We start from the raw sequence: 26,799 nt of genomic DNA, 5'->3' as shown, positions 1-26,799 counted from the left end.
TTTCCAAAATGGGGTCATTTTGTGGACTTTTCCATTGTATTGGTGCTCTAGGAACTTGAAAAGTGTGATAGGTAGTAAGAAAGTTTTATGTGTATTTATGCTCCTAAAACGCCTTATGGTGCTACTTGGACGTGGAGTCTCTTTTTGTGGCCAGGCTGTGTAAAAGTCTCACACATGTGGTATCACCATACTCAGAAGGAGTAGCAGAATGAATTTTGGGGTGTCATTTTTGCTGTGTACATGCTATGTGTTAGAAATAGCTTATAAATTGACAACATTTTGGGAAAAAAAAGAAAAAAACAATTTTTCTTCATTTTCCCAAGAATTGTGGGAAAAAATTATAACTTCAAAAAACTCACCATGCCTCTTACTAAATACCTTGGACTGTCTACTTTACAAAAAGGGGTCATTTGGGGGGTATTTGTACTGTCCTGACATTTCAGGGCCTCAAGAAAGGAGATAGGCCATCAGTACATCTGGTGTGATCAATTTTCAGTAATTGGTACCATAGCTTCTAGACTCAATAACTTTCACACAGACTAAATAATATACACTAATTTGGGTTAAGTTTACCAGAGATATGTAGCAGTATAAATTTTGGCCCAAATGTATGAAGAAAAATTAATTTTTTGCAAAATTTTATAATAGAAACTAAAAAAAAGTGTTTTTTTTGCAAAATTTTTGCTTTTTTTTTGCTTATATCACGAAAAAAAAAAAACCCAGTTGTGATCAAATACCACCAAAAGAAAGCTCTATTTGTGTGAAAAAAATGATAAAAATTTTGTTTGGTTACAGTGTAGCATGACTGAGCAATTGTCATTCAAAGTGTGAGAGTGCTGAAAGCTGAAAATTGGTCTGGGCAGGAAGGGGGTCTAACTGCTCTGTATGGAAGCGGTTAAATCAGTATGGTTGTAAAGCCTGAAGGTTTGTTACCTTCATGCATTCTATGTATGAAGGTAAAAAACCTTCAGTATGCACCTCACCCTGCAGCCCCCCTAATACTTACCTGAGCCCAATCCCACTTCAATTGTGTGCAAGAGAGCGGCTGTTTTCCTGGGTCTCTGCCTCCTCATTGGCTGAGACAAAGCAGCAGGAGCGGTTAGTTTCGACTGCTGTCAATCACAGCTAGAGAGGAGGGATCAGGGGTGGGACTGGGCCCCTTTCTTACATAGTTACATTGGTTAGTCTGGTTGAAAAAAGACACAAGTCCATCCAGTTCAACCAATAGAAGGGGAAAATAAATCATACAATCCTATATAAACAATCATATGCCCACAGTTGATCCAGAGGAAGGCAAAAAACCCCAACAAAGCATGATCCAATTTGTGTTATGGACACACAGAACCAGATTCAGGAGCGAGCATGCACGAGTGCCCCCCTAGAAAGCAGTTTGCTTTGGGGGCACTCAGCAAAGGATCCCAGAGCACTGACGTGGGACCTGAGAAGAGGAGGATTGAGGCTGCTCTGTGCAAAACCTTTAATATCACTTTAAGAACCTGTATAAATTAGATATGTGAGTAATTTGAAAGATGAGTTGGTAAAAACAATTTTCATGTAGACTGTCCCATACCATGCTTATTGTTTAAATCACACTTTAAAATGCACACACACACATGCGGTTGGCCCCCATTACCCTCTTTCAACAATAACATTCTACCCATGTTACTGTATGCTTCTGTGCGGTTTGTACAACCTTCCCTGCTGTCATTATGTGTAGCTAAAGCTTTTGATAAAAGGTAAGTTACACGCTTCCGCGTAAAAACAATAGTCAATATGCACCACTATGTGATGCTGGGAAGTAGACATTGCAGCACCTGAGACACAATGCAACAAGGGTGATGGCAGTTTCACTTTGCTCTTGACACTAGATCAACAGATCTTACGTTCCTGCAAATTGGCTACTTGGTAAATATGTTAATTCCTGGATCTCCTTAAACATTTTACTTCATGCTGCAGAATATCCTAACTGTTCATGCAAAATCATGAGGAATATGTAGAGAATGTACTTCAGCCTGTGAAAATAGTTAAGATGGGCAGCATCCCAGACCTGGGATTAGACTGTGCCCAATTTCTCCCCAGAGCTTATACTTGCTTGTTTGTAGACCTCTTACATGCCCAGATTATATAAGAGGCTCAAATAATTTTCATTGCCTTAAGCAGTCAGGCCATATAGGTGAACATTTGCAATAAAATATAATAAAAGGAGAGGCATCTGTTTTTTTAAATAAGGAATAATTTTTGTTTTGTATTTTAGAACTGTGGTTGTACTTGGTCCTCTATTTTTTTTTAAAAAAGTAGATCTTGTATACAATTACAGGAATCGGAATCATGTAATGAACTGCATGGACACTTTTTATAGGAAGGGACTGCAGTGGCTTGTCTAAGCCATGATAAAGAATGATGTGGGCAGGCAGAAGTATAATTAGTTTTATATGTGTTTTTCATAAGACATAGGGATATTGAATGTCCTATAAACTTTCTACCTGTCCGTACCTGCTGTACTTATCAAAGTAAAAATTTCACACAAAGTTCATTGGTTTTTAAAAATGTATTTCATTTATTCACATAGGGTGTTGTTCATATGATAAAACAGTGGCTTTCATCATCCATGCCATGGACTAGAAGAGGTTCATGGTGGCTGCTGGGCTGAAGTCATAAATCACAGCCAGGCAAAAATAACGTTTTTGCTACAAGGTACAAGCTAACTGCACGTGGTGTTTTATTTCTTAATGCATTTCCAAAATTATTGTGTCAAAATACCCTACCTTACCAGTCTCTGCATGAACTTAGTTTCTGCAAGCTGTATCAGCCACTTGACCAAACTTCCCTGCTGTTGGAGAGCCAGGATAATGAACCTATAGACTCTGTCGCAGATTTGCAATGGGAGATTGAAGGCTAAATTAGATAAATGCCGTTTCCAGCATTTGTTTTAGAATAGCGAAGACACATATTATTGCAGACAACATGGAACAAAAATTCAAACAATAGTAATCTTGAAAATATGAAAATGGTCCCAGTAATCTGCTTGCATTTCATTGCAAGCTGCTTTTTTCAGAAATCTGTGTGCAGAGCTTGAGGTACAGAAGTTGATTTCCCTAAAACAAATAGTTTCTTCACTTTGCAAGGAAAGGTTTCTTTTGCTGAGGGAATTAAGTAAAGCTCTGATGACTTCTATATTCCAATCATGTGCAAGAAAAAATATTATTTTTTTAATTTTCTTTGCATGGGATTGGTTATTCTTTACAAAGTGAATTTCTACCATATTCACTAAGCTAAGTGAAAATTCCCCTGTAAAGTGAACAGAAAAAAAGTAAATACACCACAAAATATTAGTTATTTATAGGTGGGTTCTTACTTTTAGTTTACACTTTGGTAAGTTACTGTCCAGAACTTCTTCATGCCTTGATGCTATGAAGCATCCTCATTTTATACCATTGGATTGATTGTGTGGTAAAACACCTCTCTATTTAACAGTTTGTTTGAGAATGTCAGTGTAGTGTCTTATTATAAAGTCAATGATTACATGGCGCTCTCTGATGGTGGGTGGCATACCATGAGGTAAACAGGTAAAAATATAGAAAGTAAAAAATGGGTAGAAAAATATAAAAAAGGATGAGGTGGAAGGGGCCCACAAAAGCGGCTGCCAGCTGGAGCAAGGAGAGGCTCTGAGGAGAATAAACAAAAAGAAAGCAGCGCCAGCTTAGTGAAGCATAAGGTTTAATAATAAAAAAAACACATAGTGACTTACTCTTAGGTAAGTAAAGGCCGGTAGGGTAGGTGAATGGGATTATCCATCTTCTTGTCCTTGATACCGTTGCAGAAAGGTGGGGTGCAGGGTGCCGGTGGTGCGTGGAGGCTGTTGTCTGGCAGCCTGTCTGATGGTGCTGTGGTGGTGGAGGACTCTCAATTGGGCTCCACTTCCTACTTCCTGTCCTGCGGCCGCCTAATGAAGGAGCACGGATGCTCCGAAAGCTAGCAACGCCCATCTTTCCCTCCACCTCAGAGGAAGTGATGTCGGGCTGACAGGAAGTAGGAAGTGGAGCCCCATTGAGAGTCCTCCACCACCACAGCACCATCAGACAGGCTGCCAGACAACAGCCTCCACGCACCACCGGCACCCTGCACCCCTCCTTTCTGCAACGGTATCCAGAACAAGAAGATGGATGATCCCATTCACCTACCCTACCGGCCTTTACTTACCTAAGAGTAAGTCACTATGTGTTTTTTTTTATTAATAAACCTTATGCTTCACTAAGCTGGCGCTGCTTTCTTTTTGTTTAGTGTCTTATTATGTATCTAGAAAACAGAACAAAGTAAAAACCTGCAATGTTTGCTAAAATCCTGGCAATTTATATGAATGACCTAGAAAGGACTTTATTTTCTCATCAAACGTGACATTTCACATACCTGTGTCTTGTATAGTTCATTCTAAATTATTATTCTTCCTGTTTCTTACAGATCATTTAGAATGATTGTAGAAGGCATGTGGTTTCACTTTTGGACAGTTTCATGTATGGAATTTAGAGTTGTAGTTTATCATTCCTCTTTGACTACACCTGTTTTTTCTTACTAAAAGGTCCATGTAGCAGCTCTTTATGTTGGTAAGTAATGAAGGTAAGTAAATTAGGTGTAAAGCCTACACATGTTGCAAGGTAATAAGGTCTTGTATACATTGCTTTGAAGTAAGACTTTGGGGCAAACAAGGTCTCCCTTGTGACCATTAATATTCTCTTGCCCTTAGGTATCTGTCTTTTTGCTGACATCAATTAGTATCGTAATTGATGAGAAATAGAAAATGTAGTAAAGTGCGTTAAAAAAATATTACAAGTGTGCGTCAAAACAATTTAATTTGTTGGAGCTTTGGGTTCTCTACACTATATATATATATGATTATTATTATTCAGGATTTATATAGCGTCAACAGTTTGTGCAGTGCTTTACAATATAAAGGTAGTCTACAGTTACAATCCAATACAAGAGAATTAGGAGGGACCTGCTCATGAGAGCTTACAATCTAATAGGGTGGGGAAGGTGGTATAAAAGGTAATAACTAAGGGATGAGTTGATGGAAGAATTAAAAGTTCAGTTGTTAGTTGGTGGCAAAGTAAGTTTCTCTGAAGAGATGAGTTTTCAGGGAATAATAATAATAATTTAATTTGTTGGAGCTTTGTTTTTTTGTAATATATTTTTTTCTTTATATATATAATTTTTTTTCTTTATCTTGTAATATAGGATACCAAATGGGTACTTTCTGTTCTGGGTCACAAAATAATACAGTGCTGAAATTTTTAACTGCAAGTTGCATTGGTGATCTCTATGACCCTGCTGCTTCCAGATAAGTGGCGCTTTTGCTGCCCATGTAACATGACTATACGCTTTGCTATAGACTTGTACATTAAATACATAAATATAAATAAACATACAACATAAACATAAACATATATAGTCTCAGAGGTCCGTTTAAAGTGCAGAGAGCATCATGAAGAACAAGGAACACACCAGGCAGGTCCGAGATACTGTTGTGGAGAAGTTTAAAGCCGGATTTGGATACAAAAAGATTTCCCAAGCTTTAAACATCCCAAGGATAATATTGAAATGGAAGGAGTATCAGACCACTGCAAATCTACGAAGACCTGGCCATCCCTCTAAACTTTCAGCTCATACAAGGAGAAGACTGATCAGAGATGCAGCCAAGAGGCCCATGATCACTCTGGATGAACTGCGGAGATCTACAGCTGAGGTGGGAGACTCTGTCCATAGGACAACAATCAGTTGTATACTGCACAAATCTGGCCTTTATGGAAGAGTTGCAAGAAGAAAGCCATTTCTTAAAGATATCCATAAAAAGTGTCGTTTAAAGTTTGCCACAAGCCACCTGGGAGACACACCAAACATGTAGAAGAAGGTGCTCTGGTCAGATGAAACCAAAATCGAACTTTTTGGCAACAATGCAAAGCGTTATGTTTGGCGTAAAAGCAACACAGCTCATCACCCTGAACACACCATCCCCACTGTCAAACATGATGGTGGCAGCATCATGGTTTGGGCCTGCTTTTCTTCAGCAGGGACAGGGAAGATGGTTAAAATTGATGGGAAGATGGATGGAGCCAAATACAGGACCATTCTGGAAGAAAACCTGATGGAGTCTGCAAAAGACCTGATACTGACACGGAGATTGGTCTTCCAACAAGACAATGATCCAAAACAGAAAGCAAAATCTACAATGGAATGGTTCACAAATAAACATATCCAGGTGTTAGAATGGCCAAGTCAAAGTCCAGACCTGAATCCAATCGAGAATCTGTGGAAAGAACTGAAAACTGCTGTTCACAAACGCTCTCCATCCAACCTCACTGAGCTCGAGCTGTTTTGCAAGGAGGAATGGGAAAAAATTTCAGTCTCTCGATGTGCAAAACTGATAGAGACATACCCCAAGTGACTTACAACTGTAATCGCAGCAAAAGGTGGCACTACAAAGTATTAACTTAAGGGGGCTGAATAATTTTGCACGCCCAATTTTTCAGTTTTTTATTTGTTAGAAAAGTTTGAAATATCCAATAAATTTCGTTCCACTTCATGATTGTGTCCCACTTGTTGTTGATTCTTCACAAAAAATTACAGTTTTATATCTTTATGTTTGAAGCCTGAAATGTGGCAAGAGGTCACAAAGTTCAAGGGGGCCAAATACTTTCGCAAGGCACTGTACATACAGTACCTGCTGGAAATGCTATGCTCAAATGCTGCATGAAAAGTTTTTGATTGAGTAATATGGTGCATGGTCATATGAGAACACTACTGGAGGTTTTTGTAATAAATGAAGCAGCATTTGTTACAATTTAAATGCAATGCTTCTAGTCAAAGTGAACTTGTGGGCAATTTAAACCAAGCAAATAACAACAAATGCATAAACAATGGTTACTTTCCAGGAAAACTGCATGTCAAAACAATCAGTAGATCTAGAGATAAAGGCGGCTAATTGTTGAAATCCATTTTGACTTCTGTAAAAGTTGAGTTCGCCCCTATCCAAAACTTCTTTTTTGGCTAGTTTGGATGTACTGTACATTTCAGAGGAGGGATGGACAACCCTGGAGGTGAGAGGAGTTGGGGCCATGCTCGGCTTTACCAGAAAAGGTTAAGATTTTTGCATATGATTTCAGCTGTCTTTATTACTTGATCTACTCACCATTCTGACATGCAGTAATGAAGAGAATGTGACCAGCGCTACGGACTGTATGTTGGGAGAGTGATAACAAAATTAGAGGTGTAAGCTGCCCCAATCAAACCTTAAGTGTAAGGTGCAAGTGTTAAAGAGAATGTGAAGATTGGTGATGGCGCTACCTATAAAATAAAAGCAACCATATATAGTGCCCCTAGTGACGTGAAAGGGGGTATAATGGTAAAGTGACCCACAAATAGTGCGATATCATAAATGAAAAAAATAAAATAAATTGTAAATAAAAAGTGGGAACAAAGATTTATTCAAATCAACCAATAAATACAAGAAATAAAGTGAACTGATAACGTGACAGAATACCCACAACCACAAGTATGTGAATAGTTTTCAAATAAACTATAACTATAAATGTGCCACATACATGTGTGTAAACATTGGTGAAAAAAAGTGGATGGGTGAAATTCCACGAGTGGCCACTGGGTGGCGTTTGAAAGTTCGTACAACCTGTATGCTGGTATATGGGGAGATTCCTCTTCGTAATAGGCGAGCAGTCAAAAGGTCAGCAGCGGATGCCCCGAATGCTCACATGAAAAGAAGAATGCCCCATGGGCGGGCCGCTCCAGTTGACATCATTGTGATGAAACGCGTAGGGCGGAGTCTCCGACGTCAAACGTCACTTCCGGTTGTCGGCCGTGGAACGCGGAAGCTTCCCGGCGCGCACGATTCTTCTGATTCTGATCTACTACGCCGCTATTGTATGACTGCATGATTCAATCATTCACCATGGGGCATTCTTCTTTTGGTTCTTTCATACTTGTGGTTGTGGGTATTCTGTCACGTTATCAGTTCACTTTATTTCTTGTATTTATTGGTTGATTTGAATAAATCTTTGTTTCCACTTTTTATTTACAATTTATTTTATTTTTTTCATTTATGATATCGCACTATTTGTGGGTCACTTTACCATTATACCCCCTTTCACGTCACTAGGGGCACTATATATGGTTGCTTTTATTTTATAGGTAGCGCCATCACCAATCTTCACATTCTCTTTAACAATTCTGACATGCAGTTTGCACTAAAGTAAATGTCTGCATATGCATTTTTATATCATATTGTATGTTTAATTTTTTTGTGAATGATTCTCTTTACTCTAGGTAGAAATATCATTAAAATTAAAGTATGTAAATTCTGGCCCATTATTCATTAATTGCCCTGGCGCCTCTTCTGCTATTTGATATTGGCCTGCCTCACGATTCAGGGAATCAGGGCTACTGGGGGTAGATAGTCAAGTTTTATCATGATAAAATTGGTTCTTTGGTGTCCTTGAATTCAAACAATGCTTAAAAGGCCTCTTCATTGATTTTGAAATCAATAAATTTTCAGCTGTATTTCTGCATGAGTCCCTTTTTTTATAGCCACACAAAAGGATTGCACGTACTTGAATCAAAGCTCTTTTCCCAACTTTAAACTTTTAGGTACTTTTTATTAATTCATTTTTTTTTTTTTTTTTTTAATTCTATATTTAGAGGTATGCAAGAAGAGACAATTAATACAGGGATCACAAGCAGTACAGTACAACAGCCTCCATGAATCATGGAACTTCAATACAGAGTGCGTTAGACGTGAAGGTCACAAACATAGTAGTTATATAAGTATCATTTTCGGTGCCTATCAACTAACTCGCTTGGAACTCCAACTGTTTAAATAAGACAGTACCGTCATTCCATAGATACATGGTTAGGAGAGTCCTAATTCAAAACACTATTGAGGATGGTAATAAGGGGGGGGGGGGGGGGAGAGTCCCGCCAGGATCTATCTTTTGGCCCAACAAGGACCCACCATGCTCCCCTTCATGTTATATATAAAACAAACAAACTAGCTCTCCTTCTTATCAGGATAGGCACACCTATTCAATTTTTTTTTTTTTTATATAGAAAATAAGAATGGGAAGGACACAAATGTGTCCTAAGAGATGGGAAGCTGAAAGAGGAAAGGGGGACAGAACGGCTAAAAGTAGTGGGTAGAGATAAGAGAAAAAAAGAGGTAGGGAAGAAGAAGAAAAAAAAAAAGGGGGAGGGAGAATGATGGGGAGCGTAATGGGGGTCTAAGAAATGTGTCCTGGAAACACACCTCTGTCATTAGACGTAAGATAGAAAATCATTTGAAAAATGAAACAAATCCCACTGGGCCAAGCACAGCCCATACGCCTCAGTCCTATCTCTCAGGATCGCAGTAAGATGTTCCATTTCCTGAATATCGTTCAACCTGGCAAACCACTGGGAGATAGAATGGGGCGACCACTGCTTACACATACTGGGGATGCAAGCCCTGGCCGCGTTCAGCAGGTGTTTCAATAGAGACTTACAGTATCTTTTACTGGGCATCAGTGTCAAGTTGAGGAGAACAGCCGCTGGGTCATCAAATAGTGCAAATCCCGTAATTTGAAGCGCGATCTGTAATATCTTTTGCCAGAATGGGTGAATCTTGGGACAATCCCAGACGAAATGGAGTAGAGTACCATTTCCAGTGTCTCAACGCCAGCAGAGTGGGCTGCAACTCGGAAACATGTATGCAAGGATAACCGGAGTATGGTACCAAGTTACCAACGTGTCAAAATTTTGTATATTTCTTGATACTTAACACAGAGTGAAGACGTATGCGCAAAGAAAATAATCTGTTTCTTTTGAGCTTCCGCAAATTTGGAGTTTAGGTCCCTTTAACCATTTTCGAAGAAAGGATGGTTCAAGTTGGTTGACAGTGGTAATTAGGCTGGCATAGGCAGCCGAAAGTGGTCTCGGAACTGGTCCCTGACCCACACAGAGATCCTCAAAAGGCGTCCGCAATCTGTGGAATTTGGAGTGGGCTGGGAGAATTGAGAGCTGAAACAACTTCCACCGTCCCGTCCCAAAGCCGTACAATTAAATGAACTATATTGTACTGATGGACTTGTCCAATCCAAATGGCCTAGAAAATCAGATGCCCTAACCACCTCGCTGTTCGCTTGAAGACAGAATGACCTGTCAGTAAGTCCTGGACCGAAGTCAGGATGCCCAAAGAAGCTTTTTTAATGACCATAGGGGCTGCCCAGCCAAATATTACTAAATTTGGGACAGATGGCTGCAACACCCGGAAATCTGTACTCTCTTCCCCACATCACCATAATGTAACTCATATGGGGTATATGTTCTTTCATTTTGCTATTTTTTATTGTTTTTAATTCGATTTTATTGAGTTTTTATAGAATACAGCAGAAATTAAAAAAAAAAAGGCAGTGTACAAAACAGAAACAGCTAACCTGAGGCAAAACCAAAATAAGCTTCAAATTGGTACAAATTGATACATCAGTTTGAAACTGCTGTTAGAGATACAAACATCAGAATACATACACTTTGTTGCTCATACATGTTTAGCTATACTTTTTTTTGCTGATTCTGGATCACTTTACACCTGACGTTTTGCATTATATGCTAAGGTTGTTCACTGTAACCTCTGGTTGGGATGTGGGGGCTGGGTCGCCACTCTCAAATGAGTGTATATATATATATATATATATACAGTATATCTATATATCTATATATATATATATATATCTAATATATATATATATATATATATGTTGGATATTAGCTTTTGTTTGGAACTCGTGTAATTCTCATTGATCATTAAACGTGAGCAATATGTATGTCATGTGGTTGTTTAACCTTTTATTTTTATTTTACCAAAAAAAATTCATTTTCTTAACCACTTCTGGACCGGAAGGCCAGTGCAGATTAATGCTTGTGCGCCTGCACATTGCACACATGCTAATATTACCAATTCCCTACCGCTGGACGTCATATGACGTCCAGGGCTTTAAGTGGGGATACCCAGTGGTGGGATTCAACCTGTTCGCACCAGTTCCATAGAACCGGTTACTAACTTTTTGCAAGTTCGCAGAACCGTGAGTTTGAGTTTGACCATGATCTGTATAAAAATCATCCTCCTGATGACCGCTCTGCTGCTCCCTCCCCTGTCGGCGCTGTCTCTCTGCAGGGAGGCGGCCGGAGCCCACACACAGTCACTGGTTGCTAGGCTAGAGCCGCTTAGCGTCTAGCAACCAGTGACGTCACCCATTTCTCCTGCAGGCCGCCGACAGTCCCCGACTCCCCGCCTATTTGGCTCTACTAGGAAAGGAAGAGTGGACCCGGGGCGCAGAGCAGTGCACGCCCCGAGCCCACCCATTGTGTGACAATAGCGAATGAAAATTCGCTATTGTTACACGGATCCTCCTCCTCCTCGGCCAATGCCATTGGCCAGGAGGAGGCGGGACGCGGGAGGACTCGAGGAGACGCGGGGACTGAAGAGCAGAAGCCGCTACAACAGGTAAGTCACTGGTCTGGGGACTTGGCAAGTTGGCACGCTGTTCACTCTGCATTGAAGGGGGCACAATGATGTCTGCATTGAAGGGGGCACGCAGCACGCTGGCCTGGTCTCTGCATTGAAAGGGGGCACGCAGCATGGTGGTCTCTGCATTGAAAGAGGGCATGAATGATGATCTCTGCATTGAAGGGGGCACGCAGCATGGTGGTCTCTGCATTGAAAGGGGGCATGAATGATGATCTCTGCATTGAAGGGGGCACGCAGCATAGTGGTCTCTGCATTGAAAGGGGGCATGAATGATGATCTCTGCATTGAAGGGGGCACGCAGTATGGTGGTCTCTGCATTGAAAGGGGGCATGAATGATGATCTCTGCATTGAAGGGGGCACGCCGCACGCTGGTCTCTGCATTGAAAGGGGGCATGAATGATGATCTCTGCATTGAGGGGGGCACGAATGATGATCTCTGCATTGAAGGGGGCATGAATGATGATCTCTGCATTGAGGGGGGCATGCCACACGCTGATCTCTGCATTGAAAGGGGGCACGCTGGTCACTGTGCATTGAAAGGGGGGCATGCTGGTCACTGTGCATTGAAAGGGGGCACGCTGGTCACTGTGCATTGAAAGGGGGCACGCTTGTCATTCTGCATTGAAAGGGGGCATGCTGGTCACTGTGCATTGAAAGGGGGCACGCTGGTCTCTGCATTGAAAGGGGGCACGCTGGTCTCTGCATTGAAGGGGGCACACTGGTCACTGTATTGAAGGAGGCACGCTGGTCACTGCATTGAAGGAGGCACGCTGGTAACTGTTTTGAAGGGGGCACGCTGGTCGCTGTGCATTGAAAGGGGGCACGCTTGTCACTGTGCATTGAAAGGGGGCATGCTGGTCATTCTGCATTGAAAGGGGGCATGCTGGTCACTGTGCATTGAAAGTCAGAACTGGTTACTAAAAATGTTTAATCCCACCACTGGGGATACCTGAATGATATATAAAAACGGCGACAAAGCAATATGTAAAAAAAAAAATATGTAAAAAAAAAATCCACGAGAGTGGCTAAGCCATTACTGTCGGTGAGTGTGACCTAGTCCCCCTTGCTTTCACGGTGGTGGTGTTAAGAGGTGACCCGTTACATCCACTGATTAAATCTACATCCCATCAAGATTCACATGTGTGGATGAACTTTTATGGATGGACATTCTGTTGTTATGATGGACTTTTTATAGCTGTTTGTCTACCTAAGTGATCTCATGTGTTACTGTTGAATAGAAGGACTATTATCCTTGTGGTAGTGTGAGGTCATTACTACTTTTTGCGCTACTGGTCACATTTGTATGTTTTTACATATTGCTTTGTCGCCGTTTTTATATATTTATATTTTAAGTAGCAGCACGGGGATTGGCAGTTGGGTTGTCCTAAAGCGCTTGGGGTTGTTCACTTTTATTGAGGCAGGCCGAGTGAGCACTTCTTTTATTGATACCTGAATGATGCCTGCAGCTGCAGGCATCATTCAGATATCATTTTTGTCAGCTGGCGATTCCCTGCACCATAAGAACAATCATAGAAGCTCTCAGATCGTTCTTACAGGCGGTGTTAGGGGACCGGTGCCTCTACCGGCCCACCCGTGCTATCAGTGAGCAGGAGAAGGAATTGTAATGTTCTGGTACCTCTGGTACCCTTATTTCCACATTTCTCTCTTAATATTGCGTCCCATCTTGCTATCCAAATGGAACGCATACACCTTTAAGGGCAATGACGTCATCGCCTGGCGCCGCTATGAGCGGCTATTTCAATCGCCGGCTTTCTCTCACTCATTGCTCGTTCAAACCGCATGTTGCCTTGTCTTGTCCAATGCTGCCGGAGCTTCAAGCTATTCCCCCTGCCTGAACAAGACCGGAACCTCGCTACGGATCCAGTATCTCGCTACCGGATTACTCCATTACTCTTGGACCTTGCTACTACTAACCCATCTAGTGATAAGTACCCCGCAGGGGATTCCTTCCTCAACCTAACTTTCACTATCTACTACTGCATACTAAAGGGACTATTACTATCTAAGCTATTTCTATCATCTGCATAGATTGCTAGCTCTTGGGACTACCATCACCTATCATTGCACTAGGTTACTCTCTCTTGCATACTTCATCTGCTGTCCCCTACCACCTGTTACTATACATGATTGCTAAAACCTATCTGCATACTATCATCACCTACCACTCTCCTGAATACTACTACTAAGTGCTCACCATTCTATTGCCTGTCTCTCACCTCTATTCTATCATATACATTCTATCACTCCAGGAACATCATATTGAGTGTATGTATATTTGCATAACAGGCTGTACACAGTGATGAAGTCCTGAGAGTTGGATATGTTGTTCAACACATTCTCTACATGACTACTGAGTGTAATAATTCTGCAGCTGCAAATCCATTCACTAACAAAAAACGCATGAGCGTTACAGGAATCCGCCGGCGACGGAAGGACACCAAAGAGACTACCGGGGACTAAATGGTCCCCGGCAGTCTCTATGACTCTCGGAGGCCCAGGCCCAACGTTATGACGTCACACACGGCCTGGAAGTTTTTTATTTTTTATTTTTTATTTCAGTCTTTCTAGCCTGGTCTTATTGACCCCAGATCTCTCCATAAAGAGGAACTGTCAAGCACTATTCCTATTAAAAGGGATAAAAAAAAAAATTAAAGGGAAAGTGTAAAAAAAAAAATAAAATAAAAATAAAATAAACAATAAAAGAAAAAAAATTTAAAGTGCCCCCCGTCCCCGCATGCTCACACACAGAAGCGAACGCATGCGTACGTTGCGGCCACATATGTAAATGTTGTTTAATCCATACATGTGAGGTGTCCCCGTGAACGTTAGAGTAAGAGCAACATTTCTAGCCCAAGGCCTCTGTAACTCTAAACTGGTAACCTGTAAAAAAATTTAAAGCATTGCCTATGGAGATTTTTAAGTACTGAAGTTTGGCGTCATTCCACAAGTGTGCGCAATTTTAAGGCGTGACATGTTAGGTATCTATTTACTCGGCATAGCATCATCTTTCACATTATACAAAGAAATTTGTCTAACTTTAGTGGCTTTTTTTTATAATTCATAAAAAAAAAAAAAAACACGTTTGAAAAACATCTGCGCAAATACCGTGTGACATAAAAAGTTGCAATGACCGCCATTGTATTCCCTAGGGTCTCTGCTAAAAAAAATATATCATGTTTGTTAGTTCTGATTAATATTCTAGCAAAAAAATTATGATTTTTACATGTAGGAGCGGAGTGCCAGAAATGACCCAGTATGGAAGTGGTTAATGAGCGATAAACCAATGTCACTTATGCAGTGTCAGTTCATCGCACACGTATTTGTGCACAATAGAGAATTTGTGCTTGAGCATGTGCACATATCAATTAGCACTTGGCACCCAGTCGTCTATTTAAACCGGTCCATCGCTGTGAGCAATTGTTGAATGGTCTTCAGCTCGTTCCTGTGTTCCCAAGACCTGATCTGGTGTACCTGCTTACTCATGTATGACCCGTGCTTGCCTTTAGACTTCTCCTCTGTTCCCGCTTTACCTCTGTTACCTACTACTCCAATCTTGGCTTGTCTACTCGACCTGATCTGCCTGCTGACTCTGTACCGTGTTGCCCAGCTGTTAACAACCTTGGCCTATCCCCTGGACTTGCTTTGCCTGCTGAATTTGGTGCTTCGCTGCCCAGTTGCCACTGTCTCAAGCTCTGGTGCCAAGCTGTTCCTGCATCCTGTTCTGAGGACTGCGACTACCAGCTCTACCTACCTATGGAGTGGACATTACCAGCTAGCTGCTACGGCACTTATGCCACTCCTTGCCTTTAAACTCTCTGCCTCCACCTTCAGGAGTGCTAGGTGGGAGGTGCAAGAGAGGCCTCCACAAAATTCCAGTCTTCACCAGGTACGTGATAGTGCCTCCCCCACTCCCAGAGTTTTTGCAGAACTACATGCCGTATATGTGCATGCTTCTATCACTGCTATAGCGTGGGTTGATGGGCTTTGGGCTTGTGTCGATGACATATGTTTTAGACCCTTCTGAAATCATTCAGAATTCACCGACAGGTGCATTTGACATGCAGTTTACCTCCAAATCTGCTTCAAGAGGGTTTTGCATTTTCCTAGACTTGTATGGGAATGCAAAATCTGCCTGACATTAACAAAACCCTGTCAAAACAGGCCCTTAACCTTACTAGCGGTATTCCTGAGTGTGGCTCGGGGTTAATATTCAGTGCCAAAAGCGGTAACCCCGAGCCACACTCGGGATTACCCCAGAATAATACTCACCTTCTCCTGCGATTCCCCCGCCGTCCTCCCCAGCCTTCCTGCATCCATCTTCCCGCTGTCCTCCCGCTGTGTGCTTGGCCGATGCCTGCACCTTCTTCCGGTTCTCTTCCCTGCGAGCGCCACATCGCAGGGGGGTGGAACCGGTGGGAGATTAAAAAAAAAAGAAAAAAATTACATGATACAGTGTAATCTGTTAGGATTACAACTTTGTATCATGCCATTTCACTTAGAGGCTTTTCCAGTGCCCTGCCTGTACTTTATGCAGGACTTTGTGCCTGGAAAATTGATAACATCCATGGCGTCCAAAAAGTGTTCTTTTAGCTCAAAAAGGCTTTACGAATTGTAAAACAGTGACGGTGAATCGGAAATATTTGAAGAATTGAGCGATAGCGATTCTTGGGAAAATTCGTCATCAGGTACTAAAAGTGACAACAGCGACGATCCTGCGACTGAGCTTAGCGATGTGCGGACTTGGTGCTCTATTGACTGCGGTACGCATCAGGTAGCGCCCCCAAGATTCCCATTTACTGGAGCACCTGGTATGAAAGTTGACATTGACCATGACAACCCCTTGGCATACCTACAATTAATTCTGACCGATGAGGTTATTGAAAAAATAGTTACCGAGACAAATTGGTACAAAGAGTAATTGGCTACTCTGCATCGGAAGTTTGCAAGATGCAGAAAGTGGGAACCAATGACCAAAGATAACATTTGGAAATTTCTGGGCCTAATAATTCTTCAGGGAGCGGTGGGGAAACCCCTGCAGAAGTGGTATTTTCCAACCAATACATTACTTGCCACTCCATTCTTTGACACGGTCATGTCAGAGTACAGATTCTCCCTCATAATGAAATATCTCCACTTCGAAAACAATGAAGAATTTGATGAAATTTATTATTATACATTATAATTTATGATTTGGTGTTTCAAACTTTATCGTACCCGGGATGTCTACTAGACTCTTGTTTGGACAGATTTAAGTGAGTTATTCCTAAGAATTACAAAAATATAAAAAATAAAAATATAAAATTAAGAAAATATAAAACAACAGATTTCCATGCAAAACAATGTACAGCACAAAAATTCTGACATAATCAGACTGCCAGGGAGGTTAAAGCACACTTCAACCCTTCCTCCTTATATGAAGATTCAGCATTACATAAATCAAAATGCTAAACTCAATACATATAACCAATATTACTTGCCTCATCTTTTGCACTTCTCATATTAAACCATGTTACATTCAACACCCTCTTGTGAAACAGCGCTGCCAGATTGAAAGTCAGTGTCATCGTGGTTGGTTTCTTGTTCTGTGTTTTTTTTAGGCCAGCCCACCGATGTGTAGAAAAAACGTCCGCATGTGTAGAAAAAATAATGAATGGGCTTTTTCCCCAGATCTCTTGGGGAAAAAGCCCATTCATACTTTTTTTTTTTCTACACAGATTCCTCAGTTTATCTAGAGAGGTCCAGGGGAGGCACTCTTGATGTAGCCATTCCAGGGGCCAGCTTTATGGCCTTGGCTGTGTCACCAGTAGAGAAAAGATCGGGCCTCCCCTGAACTCATCCTTTTCTGAACTATCAAATTGGACTATGACATTTTTTTAATCCAATCAGCTGCAGGCTGGATCATTACCCACCCTACAGCACAAGTAATCAAAGGTGCAGGAAGCTGATGATATTGGCCCTTGTATGGACACATTCCCGTATTAAGTCAATGTACCTGGCTACATATGGGCATCTGTCTATAGAAGGGCACTGACACCATAAACATCTTGCTTCTTTGTTTATGCGTGCTGCAAGAAAAGGAATAACCCATCCTACTGCTGTTTGGATAAAAAAAAAAACTTTGATAGTTTGAGACTGGGGAACACAGTGTCTCTAGTCACCAGTGCCTCCACAGACCAGGAAGTGGGATTACAATAAAAGTTAGTTAAAAAACAAAACTTTTATTATACTAATGACCATGCTTTGATATCAGCATGCAGAGCTGCTGCTATCAGGAGTTTTTTGTTTTGGGGAATGAAGATCTGTTTTAATGTGTCCATACATGTACATTTTACCTCACAGTTTGCGGCAATTTGGCTAATGCATAGGCCTTATGTCATTTTTGCAACAATTTTTCAGTTAGGTATCATTCAGCCCAAAACAGCAAGTTTTCAGCACTTTATTGTCCATTTCTATTGCCCTTAAAGTGATTGTAAAGGTTTTTCATTGAGTGCCCCCAAGGAGGGCCGCTTTCCATGGGGGAACCTGTGCGGGGGTGCTCACGAGTCCCACTGCTGTGTCCATTGACACAGAAAGCAGGACCCGGCCCGACCCCGACTCCCTTGTGACTGGATTTGATTGACAGCAGCCGTAGCCAATGGCTCCTGCTGCTATCAATCTATCCAATGAGGACCCGAGACTGCGGCTGGAGCCACTGAGCTTGTGCTCGTCACCGGAACGATCAGGTTCAGGTAAGAAAAAAGAGGGGTCTGGGGGGCAGCTGAAGGACAGAAGGTTTTTCCCCTTAATGTATAGAATGCATTCAGGGTAAAAAAAACCATGGGACTTCACAACTTATTTATGCTGCATTCACACCTGAGCGGAGCGACTTTCAGGCATTTTTATATTAGAGTTTTTTTATCATTTTTGGAAGTGCATTACAAGCAATTAAGAAGCGTATTACAAGTGTTACAGCTTCAAGTGTTTTTGTTTAGCCAATAGAAAGTACTAGGTGGAGGAGATTAGGGGTGGAGAGCTGCTGTTTGAGCAGAAAATGTGCAACAAAACGCTTGTAAAACGCTCATGTCGCATATTTTCAGGTGTTCCCATTGAAGTCTATAAAACATTTACAAAAATGTGAGGGGTGTACTCACTTTTGTGAGAAGTCTATGGGGCCCAATCTGCCTCTAATCTGCCAAAAAGAAGCTTATGTACTTTTCAGAGCGACAAGCATTTTGCTTCAGGTGAGGTGACAGAACACTCAGATGTGAACAGGGGCCATTGAAATAAATGGGATTTGTCTTGTTGAGCGTTTTAGAGCTTCAAGCTTCAAGCAGATGTGAACAGGGCCTTACTCTCTCAGAAATCCTTACTCTGTATTGGCCAAAAGCCATCTATAGGGATCCTGGGTATCTCAAGCTTTGCATATATGGGCAACATTGCACAAACCAACTTTCATTTTTGTGTCGTAGTTGCCTTTACATTTTTTTTATTAACCTAAGACCTGTCCTGTATCCTTGGTAATCTGTATTGTTTGATGAGACAAGATTGAAGCTCAACTACGGATATATAAATACAGCTGTTTCCTGACACTATGTGGATGCCTGAAGGTGTTATGTAATTTGGCACCTATAAAAAACACCCAGGTGAGGTGGAGCTGCTCCAATTATATGTTGTAGCCCACACCTTTCAGGCTTCAGGATATTGCTTTAAAGGACCTGGTAAACTTGTATTACCACTCGGTTTCTAAAAAATAGCTATTAAAGCACACACACATAAACGTTAGATATTATAACTATATTTTTTCAATATATTGGAGTTAAAGTTCTTATCCTAGCAACATAGGGACATAGTGATATACAGTATCTCACAAAAGTGAGTACACCCCTTACATTTTTGTAAATGTTTTATTGTATCTTTTCATGTGACAACACTGAAGAAATGTCACTTTGCTACAATTTAAAGTAGTGAGTGTACAACTTGTATAACAGTGTATATTTTCTGTCCCCTCAAAATAACTTAACACACAGTCAATAATGTCTAAACAGCTGGCAACAAAAGTGAGTACCCCCCTAAGTGAAAATGTCCAGATTGGGCCCAAAGTGTCAATATTTTGTGTGGCCAGCATTATTTTCCAACACTGCCTTAACCCTCTTGGGCATGGAGTTCACCAGAGCTTCACAGGTTGCTATTGGAGTCCTCTTCCACTCCTCTATGATGACATCACGGAGCTGGTGGATGTTAGAGACCTTGCGCTCCTCCACCTTCCATTTGAGGATGCCCCACAGATGCTCAATAGGGTTTAGGTCTAGAGACATGCTTGGTCAGTCCATCACCTTTACCCTCAGCTTCTTTAGAAAGGCAGTGGTCATCTTGGAGGTGTGTTTGCGGTCGGTATCATGTTGGAATACTGCCCAGTCTCCGAAGGGAGGGGATCATGCTCTGCTTCAGTATTTCACAGTATATGTTGGCATTCATGGTTCCCTCAATGAACTGTAGCTCCCCAGTGTCGGCAGCACTCATGCAGCCCCAGACCATGCAAGTCTCAAAACCATGCTTGACTGTAGGCAAGACACACTTGTCTTTGTACTCCTCACCTGGTTGCCGCCACACATGCTTGACACCATCTGAACCAAATAAGTTTATCTTGGTCTCATCAGACCACAGGATATGGTTCCAGTAATTCATGTCCTTAGTCTGCTTGTCTTAAGCAAACTGCGGGGATTTCTTGTGTATCATCTTTAGAAGAGGCTTTCTTCTGGGACCACAGCCATGCAGACCAATTTGATGCAGTGTGCGGCGTATGGTCTGAGCACTGACAGGCAGACCCCCCACCCCTTTAACCTCTGCAGCAATGCTGGCAGCACTCATATGTCTATTTTCCAAAGACAACCTCTGGATATGACGCTGAGCACGTGAACTCAACTTCTTTGGTCGACCATGGCGAGGCCTGTTCTGAATGGAACCTGTCCTGTTAAACCGCTGTATGGTCTTGGTCACCGTGCTGCAGCTCAGTTTCAGGGTCTTGGCAATCTTCTTATAGCCTAGGCCATCTTTATGTTTATGTTTTTTTCAGATCCTCAGAGAGTTCTTTGCCATGAGGTGCCATGTTGAACTTCCAATGACCAGTATGAGAGAGTGAGAGCGATAACACCAATTTTACCACACCTGCTCCCCATTTACACCTGAGACCATGTAACATTGACGAGTCACATGACATTGGGGAGGGAAAATGGCGAATTGGGCCCAATTTGGACATTTTCACTTAGTAGTGTTTTGTTTTGCCAGCGGTTTAGACATTAATGGCTGTGTGTTGAGTTATTTTGAGGGGACAGCAAATTTACACTGTTATACAAGCTGTACACTCACTACTTTACATTGTAGCAAAGTGTCTATTCTTTAGTGTTGTCACTTGAAAAGATATAATAAAATATTTACAAAAATGTGAGGGGTGTACTCACTTTTGTGAGATACTGTACATAGGACATAGGGATACATTCTTATCCTAATTCTCATCCTTATACAATCCCAAAAGAAAGACACTGCTATCACTCTTTTCTCAGTCTGCAATGGTTGATACCTTGGAGTAAGGTCTACATACTAATTAGTGATTGACCGATATCGTTTTTTTAATGCCGATATTTTGGTCATCGAATATCGGTATCGGCCGATATCTGCCGATATTTTCGGACAGGTAAAAATTTTTTTTTTTTTTTTTTTATAAAGGCACTCTTGTGGAGGGATCTGGGGGTCTAAAATACCCCAAACCCCTCCACGGCACCGAAAAGCATTCAAAACGCCACGTTTGGCTGTTTTGAATGCTTTTCGGTGCCGTGGAGGGGTTTGGGGTATTTTAGACGCCCAGATCCCTCCACAAGAGTGCCTTTATAAAAAAAAAAAAAATTTTTTTACCTGTCCGAAAATATCGGCAGATATCCCCTCCCGCTCCTTGTAATGACAGCTGTGCGGCTTCTCAGCTGCATTGGTTGTCATTACAAATCAGCCGACCATCGGCTATGGACGTCGGTACCGGGGTGATGCCTCTAGCTGTAGGCATCACCCCGGTACAAGCACTTTCCCAAAATATCGGCAATATCGGTAAATCCAAAGGCCGATTCCGATATATCGGGGAAAGTACATATCAGCCCCCGATATATCGGTGTTGCCGATAATCTGTCGATCCCTAATACTAATGTATCTAGTACACATATGGACATTTGAAAGCAAGCTAAAATGCATCACTTGCTAAATAATTTGAGTAAAGAAAAAAATATATTTCTCACAAGTTTTAGACATAAAACATGCTTAATGAAACATCATTATTTAATTTGTGCTTTGTGTGTGTGCTGTGGACAAGGTTAGCAATTGCTTGCAATTTTAAAATAATAAAAAACCCTCACCATGTTCTGCATCTTTTTTATCTTTAATCATCTTCCTGGCAAGGCAAGATATTTATAAGAAGGCAAAAGAGGCAATTGCCCCAGACCCCCTGACAGAAGGGCACCCCTCTATATATATAAAACAATATTAAAAAAATTATATATATATATATATATATATATGTATAAAAAAAATAGTATAAATGTATAATAAAAATCTTACTTTATTTTATTAAATATTTCTTGGGAAGTAAAGTAATATTTTGCCAGCCATCATCTGTAAAAACGCCAGACGGGTGTATTGTTTTTACTGTATTGCGTACAGAAGACTGCCTGGCCATTGAGGCACAACGCGACTCACGCGAATGCGCAATGCGCACCTGGCTGTGAAGCCACAAGCTGTCACAGCCGGGTGCCCACACTTGTGATGCCGGGGAGAGGCGAGGGAGAGAACCTGAGGGTTTGGGCGGCCGCATTGCTGGATCATGGGACAGGTGAGTGTGTGTTTATTAAAAGTCAGCAGCTACACTCTTTGTACCTGCTGACTTTTAATAAACACAAAAAATGACAGCAACTCCACTTCAAGAAATCTACATGAACTGTTTTCCCTATCAAAGAATGTGTCATTTTATGGAATAAGTCTTGGTTTCAAGTTACCTTTACCATACAATATGGCAAGTCCCTGGACCTCCACCATAGCAGCAGAACAGCTTGGTCAATAATACAACGCCGGCATGTTATTTGGATATTGAATAATCTGCAGAACATTAAATGGGGCAACTTTTTTTACTATGCTCTCCCTTCCTGTCTGCATTATCCTCCTTCTACCAGCGCTGCTTGTCACTTCCTGTGATATGAAAAGACAGCAAAATCAATCTTATCTTTCTTTTGTACTCTACGAATCCCATCAATATACTATGTAATGGAGATGGACGAAGGCAGACATGTTTGAAATCTGCCTGGGTGTCATGGCTTCCTACATATATACAGCGAAGAAGTCTAGTATAGTGACCCACCTCAGCCTGTTATTGGACAGTGAAAGGAGAAGCAGAACAATGATGAGCTCATCTCTTTGTCACTCTGTTCTCTCTTTCTATCAGCATGCCCCTTGTAAACATATGAAATGACTGGCTCTTTTTTACTGCCATGCAGGGACTGCACGAGGTTCATACCAGGTCAAATTCAGGTACATTTTAAAAATACAATTTAATGATGTATTAATTGTTACAGAGCTGAATAAATTTGTGTCTTTTATGTACTGTATATCTGGCTAAATTTCAGCTTAAGGCCCCTTTCACACATACGGTCCGTTCAGATCCGCCTGTCAGTTTTCAGGCAAATCTGAACGGATGCCCCATGCATCTCTATGGGGCAGCGGATGTCAGCGGAGACATGTCCGCTGACACCCGCTGCCATCCGCATCCGATCCTGTCTGTCAAATCCGGACAGATGGAAACCCCATTTTCCATCCGTCTGGTGGATCGGATCAGATGAGAATGGACAGGCGGTCCATTCTCATCCGATTCCCCCATAGAGGACAGCGGGTATCTAACACCTCCGTCTCTGCACACAGAGTGGAGACGGAGCTGTCATCCGCCTGCTCAGCGGGGATCGGCAGATTGATCCCCCACTGAGCAGAACGGCTCCGTCGATGGAACCAGGGGCGGACGTACAGGGGTCGCAGGGGTCGCCATGGCGACCGGGCCCCGTGCTGCAGGGGGCCCGAGAGGGCCCCCTGTATGCAGAGGTGGCTCTTTAATTAGGCAAAATAGGCGGTCGCCTAAGGCCTCACACTCATTGGGGCCACACAGCCGCCTGATTTGCCTGACAGAGGAAGGGGAGAGACCAGCATCGGGAAGAATGGCGCTGCCTGCGGATGTGCGGGACCAAACTCCTCGTGCCGGGACTCTGCACTAACACCAACTGGACTGCCCTCCTCATCTCTATTACGGGCTGCAAGTAGGGAGAACCGGGGTGAGTCACTGCCACGCAGCCACTCTAATGCACATGAAAAGGGCCCCACCAGCGATGACAGGGGAGGAAACCATCTCACTGGTTGGTCCAGGGACCAATGAGCTGCAGGCTGCCAGGTTAACTGGTAGGTGAAGCCCCGCCCCGCACGTGTGTTGTGGTTTCACCCGGCAAAGCACAGGCTGTTCAGGATGCCAGTAGTGACGGCAGTCTGATGAGTTCAGGGATTGGGGTGAGTCCAATGAAAGAATGGATCAATTTTTTTGCACACCGATACAAGACTGTATGCAAACAACTCCTCTTCCATGTGACTGGACCGACTCCTGGAGTCTGCACACACCCTGAGCCGTCACAGGTTATCCTGGATCACACACAGGAGCGCAGAACAAAAATTCTTCTTCTGTCTGCTCTCTCCCCCTCTTCTACCCCCTCTCTCTCACCCCCTCTCCCACACCCCCCTCTCCTCTCCCCCCCTCCTCCAACCCCCCCTCTCTCACTCCCCCCTCCTCCAACCCCCCCTCTCTCTCTCCCCCTTCCCACCACTCTCTTTCCCACCACTCTCTCACCCTCTCCCACCCCTCTCTCTCCCACTCTCTCTCTCCCCCCCTTTCCCTCTCCTCTCTTCCACCCCTCTCCCCCCCTTCTCTCTCCCACCACTTCTCTCTCTCTCTCACCCCTCTCTCTCTCTCTCTCCTCTCCCCTCCCTCTCTCTCTCTCCCCCTTCTCTCTCTCTCTCTCTCTCTTCCTCTTTACCACCACTCTATCTCTCCTCCCCCCTCTCCTCTCCTTATCCTCCTTCTCCTCTCTTAGTAGAGAAGAGGGAGAGCGGGAGGTAGGCAGAGTTGCTGCACCATGGGCCTCTGGGCTGTACTTGCCCCCTACTGGCCAAAAGTTGCCAGTCAGCCCCTGCACTGGGATCATAGGATGTGTGTAGAGATGCACATGGGAGATCATCCCTGGTCCTGCATCCTCTAATGTCTGTCCTAAAACACACTACATAGAGGATTATTAGCTCATGCATAAATTTATGAATTCTGTATTCAGGCTCACACTGACCATAGGTCATGCATTGGCAGTGTCCACAGCAGGTATGGGCATAAAGTGGGGAAAATAAGTATTTGATCCCCTGCAGATTTTTTTATGTTTGCTCACTTACAAAGAAATGAAGGGTCTATGATGTTTATCATAGGTGTATTTTAAATGACAGAATATCAACCAAAATCCAGAAAAAATGTTCAGCTTTTATCTGCCTCCATACACGGTGAGTCCCCCTCCTCAAGAAGGCACATGTACAGTATTTCCAATGAGCATCCAAATAATTAAGAGAAGGATTGGTAGAAAGTGCTATGGTCAGATAAGACCAAAATTTAGCATTAACTTGACTCGCTGTGTTTGGAGGAAGAAAAATGCTGACTATGACCCTGAGAAGACCATCCCTACAGTCAAGCATGGAGGTGGAAACATTATGCTTTCGGGCTGTTAGGGGGGAAAATGGATGGAGCCATGTATTGTAAAAATATTGGATGAGAACCTTCTTCCCTCAGCCAGAACACTGAAGATGGGTCTTGAATGGGTCTTCCAGCATGACAATGACCCAAAACATGCTGCCAAGCAACAAAGGAGTGGCTTAAGAAGAAGCACATTAAGGTCATAGGAGTGGCCTAGCCAGTTTCCAAACCTTAATCCTATTGAGAATATATGAAGGAGCTAAAACTTCGAGTTGGCAAGCGACAGCCAAGAAACCTTAAGGATTTAGAGAAGATCTGTAAAGAAGAGTTGACCAAAATCCCTCCTGAGATGTGTGCAAACCTGGTCACCAACTACAAGAAACATCTGACCTCTGTACCTGCCAACAAAGGTTTCTCCACCAACTACTAAATCATGTTTTGCTTGGGTATCAAATACTTATTTTACTCACTGAACTGCAACTTAATTTATAACATTTGTTTTATGGGTGTTTTCTGGATTTTTGATTGCTATTCTGTCTCTATCTTTTAAATACACCTATGAGAAAAATTATAGACCCTTAATTCTTTGCAAGTGGGCAAACTGTGGGAAAAATTTGCAGGGGATCAAAATACTTATTTCCCCACTGTAGGTTTGGGAAAATAGATGATGGATCTATGGCCAAGTAATGGGAAATGTAGGTATAACACGTGGAAGTGACAATCACTCATACAGAGGGAGCTTGTGTTGCAGTGCATATCCTGATGTGATATGATCAAATGACATGCTGGACTGGCCATAGGTGAATTGCCATCAGTTTGTTGTACACTGTGCAGTGCAAAGTATTATAAAATGTTATTGCTTGAATTATTTTTTCCACTATGGGCATGAGTGGGGCCTCATGTCTAAGTTTAGCCTAAGGCCTCACAAAGCCTAGAGCCGCCTCTGCCTGTATGTATAGAGAGGAGAGCGGCAAGCGCAGCTGAGACCGGAGCTCCCCGTCCCATTGAGTTACACAAACACACAGGCAGCTGATCTCTCTCCCCAGCTGCCTGTGTGTGAGTGCAGAGAGCAGAGACGAGCACTGAACCCGCCCCTCCCCCTTCCTGTGTTGTTTCCTGTACAGTACACGGAGGAGAAGGAGGCGGGAACAGCTCTCTCCCACTCTGCAACATCGCTCTGATCTTAGGTCTTTGAATGATTATAACTAATATAATACTGTACTATCTTGCAATGGGGGGGGGGTGTATGGTGCTAGTGGGATGTGTGAAGCAGTGGGGTAGGGAGATGGGAGGGTGTGTGTGTGTGTGTGTGGGGGGGTGTATTGGAGATGGAGCGGTGTGTAAAGCTGGGGGGTGTATGGAGATGGAGGGGGTGGTGTGTGTGTGTGTGTGGGGTGGGCGGGTGTGGTATGGAGATGGAGGGGTGTGTAAAGCTGGGGG

Source organism: Pelophylax lessonae, assembly GCF_965119305.1.
Source record: "Pelophylax lessonae genome assembly, chromosome: 1".
NCBI lineage: Eukaryota > Metazoa > Chordata > Amphibia > Anura > Ranidae > Pelophylax > Pelophylax lessonae.
This window is presented reverse-complemented; position numbering follows the sequence as displayed.